The sequence below is a fragment of the Phymastichus coffea genome, unplaced genomic scaffold (assembly GCF_024137745.1).
Source record: "Phymastichus coffea isolate CEN01 unplaced genomic scaffold, Cenicafe_Pcof_1.1 PCOF00174, whole genome shotgun sequence".
In the NCBI taxonomy this organism is placed as follows: domain Eukaryota; kingdom Metazoa; phylum Arthropoda; class Insecta; order Hymenoptera; family Eulophidae; genus Phymastichus; species Phymastichus coffea.
In genome coordinates this window covers 23,928-27,662 of record NW_026706985.1, presented here as the reverse complement: position 1 = coordinate 27,662, position 3,735 = coordinate 23,928, and positions in this window count along the sequence as shown.

Genomic DNA, 3,735 nt, shown 5'->3' with positions numbered 1-3,735 from the left:
TCTGCCCGGCAATTAGATAAACGTCTGCGCAAGCCGGCGCTTTATCGCACACGCACGCACACAGCGCTGCTGCCCTGCCGCTCGCCGCCTGTACGTATACGCGCGCCTTCGCAGCTGCTGCCATTGGCCGCGACGGAGGCATGGGTTTCGGAAAATAAAGACGAAAGGGAGCGCGCGGCTCATTAGCAGATGCGCGCTGAGCCGTGGCGCCAGGCGAAGCCTCTGCAGACATCAGCACGGCGAGCGCGAGCGAAGGCAAGGACGTCCAGCCGTCGGTAAAGTCGCTTACCGACCGAGCGCTCGGCCGCCCGGCACTGCTGGCGAGAGCGGCGCGATGGCGCCCCTCTCGCGCGCCGACGCTCGGGCGCGCGCGACGTCTCGGCGATTCGGCGATCGCGCGCGCGGTCATCCGCCAAGTGGCGGCACCTGCGCCCAGGCATCCCAAGTGTCGCCCGCCGCGCGACGCTCGGCCCGCGCGGGTCGCGCGTGGGAACCGCGCGGGCGCTTAATTGGTTCGATCTCCGGCGCTCCCCTCGCGCTTCTCTCGTCCAGCTCCAGAGGCGGTCGCGGTCCGTCTGAGAGCGGCCGCGCGCCGCCCGTGAGAGACACGCCGTCGCCCTCCCTACCTCTGCGCCGCGACGATTCCGCAGCCGCCTCGGCTGTGGTTCTTGCTGCGCGCGGGCTCGACAGCCGTGACGGACGGACGAGGCCCATCGCCGTAGCCTCGGGGCGCTACCGCGCCTCCTTTTCTCCGAGAAAACGCCGTTTCGTTCGCGCGCTCGCCACGGCTCTATTGCCAGTCCCACGGATATATACCATTTTCCTCGACACTCTCGACTCGAGGTGCGCGTCGCTGCGCTAACTAGCCGCTTTGATTTCCTCGGCGCGCGGCTTCTTCTGCCCTGTCCGCGGAATTCGTCCGACGCTTCCAACTGTAACAGCTGCGCGAGATTGCGGCCCGCTGTTTTTTCTTTCGCCATTGTTCTCCGAGCTTCGACTGAAACTTGACAATCGTAATGCCCCTTTTTGCCCGCCCTCCGATAATTACGGATTAATCGAGCGCATCTAGAGAGCGCAAAGCCGCCTTTTAACGTGGCCGATATATCGGCAGCGGACGTCGACGCGGAGAAAAAGAAGACACGCGTACACGAAGGGCTGCCGGGCAGCCCGTGACCACCTAACGCATGCGAGGACGAGGAAGCAGAGGCGCGGAAGCGCAATTTTGATTATTTAATCGAAGGAGATTGATGGCCAGATCCAATTTATATCGTCACTCGGTGCTTTATCATTAACTTTCTCGTTAAGACTCGAAGCTCCAACTCGCTCGTGGGAGTAATTGACTTTGATTTACGATCTCCCTTTCTCGACATCGCGCCAGCAGCAGTGCATAATACGGCGCACCTCTCGCTCTCTCTCCCTCTCTCTCTCTCTCTCTCTCTCGCCGTCTGCGCACAACCGAAATCTAAAATTTTCGCGCCGAGCCGCAATATCTCTTGCCACGGCGAAAAGCTTTTGACCGATTGACCTCGCTTCTCGCGCATTATCGGTCGATAATTCACGGCGGCGCGAGACAGTGATTGTCAGTTAAACTGCCGCCGCCACGCTTCGCGGCCTCGCGCGCGCTCTTATGCATCTCGCGACGGATCATTACCGGCTCGCGCGATAATCAATTTCGCGAGGCTCGCTCGCTCGCTCGCTCGCGCGTACGCGCCAAACCAGTTTAGCGCTCGCTCACTTTCCGAGGGTAGTTTCGTCCTCCCGCTATCGATCGCGCGCCTCGGCCGTCGTTACTCGCGAGCCGGGAACGCGCGCTCTCGGGCGATTGCCCGACGACGAGTGACTCGCACGGCGCGGCCCCGAGTGCGGTTTTTGCACGAATAGGGAACTTGCGCAGCAAAGTCCCGCGAACGAGGCACACCGTCGTTGGTCGAGAGCGGATGCAGCTGGGGCAAGTTTGGTGGTCGACAACAATAAATTGGCATTCGCGGAGCGCGCGACGGGATATGTGCAGCCGCCTGTAGACAATGAGCGCGAGCTGTTAAAATAAGAGGTTGATCGCGAGAGGCCTGCAATATCTTGGCGTACGCGAGTATATGCGGTGGGTACGAGGAGGCAGGGAAGAAAGAAGAAGGAGGCCCGAAGGAATGTCGAAAAGAAAGAAGAGCGAGAGAGAGAGAGAGAGAGAGAGAGAGAGCGTGGCGGAGAAGGGGTTCGGGGTCAGCGCGCGAGAGGCAGAGAGGTTACGGGCGTATAGCCAGATAAATAAAGATAATTGATTCGGCTACGCGGGGTCTGACAAGTCGTCGGCGGCCGAGGGGGTGTATAAGGTCGTGATGCTATTGCCGGCGCGGTCGGCTGGCGGCTAGCGTAATGAAAGGGTGGCGCGAGCCGAGGGCTGTAGAGTCGTTGACGGTATCGCAACCAGAGAGAGCAAGAGAGATGGACTCATTCCCACGCGCACGGCGCACCCTCGCGCCGGCGCTGCTGCTGCTGCTGCCGTTGCTGCTGCTGGCGCCTCGGGCGCGAACCGGGGTGGCTGCACGAGCCGCCGGGCCGGACACCGGCCAGCCCCGGGCCTCGTGACCCGCTCCCACGTGCCCTGGCCACGCCGGCGCGAGCTTGACGCCGCGCTCCGGGTCTTCGCCATCTCGTAACTCATCGGCGTGGCTCCACTTCCTGCCGCTGGCGCCGCCGACGCCGTCGCCGCCGCCGCCGCCTCCCTTTCCCACAGCGGGAGCCCGTGAGCGCAGCGCTGCGCCGGCAGTCGACGACAGCCAATTAAGCGCGCCTGCGCCAAGCGCGACGCAGCTCGAGACGCGCCACGTTGCTCTGGCGGCGGAGCGCACGGAGATGCATCCTGCAGATCTCTCTCGCTCGCTTGCTCTCTCTCTCTCTCTCTCTCTCTCCTCTGCCTGGCTGCCTGCCTGCCGCTGCGCAAGAAGCCCGTGAGATGCATTCCCAGGAGGCAAGCGGCAAGCACCGCCCGCCCGCGTGCCGTGAACGAGAGAGCCGCGCTCGGGTCATGGGAGGACCCTCGGGCGACTTCCTCCTCCGACGCGCGCGCCGAGCGGGCGACCCGATCGCTCGACAGTCCGACTTATTGCTCACTGCCAAGGAGAACCGCTCCACGCGCTAACCAAAGCAGCCCCCTCTCGCCTCGCGCGCCAAGCTTGCGACCAGTCCGCCCTTCTTTTCCTCTTCTCTTTGTGGCCGCTCGCATCGCGCTCTTCACTCCGTACGCGGCTTCTTCAACTTTATTCCCACAAGTTTCTCTCGCCATTGCCCTCCTGCGATCCTTTCGTATGCGGATCGCTATTTAACATTTATTTATTTCTTTTTTTATAAGGCTTTCGTGAAAATAAATTATGGTAATCACGGCTACTCTTATTTAGGTACATGAACACATCTCTCATGCTGCTCATTACATGTATATGTGATTTTTTCATTACTAATGTTTCCAAAGAGGTAAACCAGTAAATTTCTTCGATAAACCGTCTTTGTCAAATATCAGCTACTATAGTAATTGAAAAGTGTAACAAAGGCATTTGTCTCAGTTGATGTAACCACAAATGTCCTACTTATTGCACATCGCCGCTTCAGTCATTTTTCTACGTATTGAATTTCTCGATTGTGAAATTGTTCCTGTAAGACGATTTAACGGTGCTCTTCGATTCTACAATCACGTTTTTATGTAAAATTTAAAGGATTATTATAAATCAAAAATACATCTGCCAA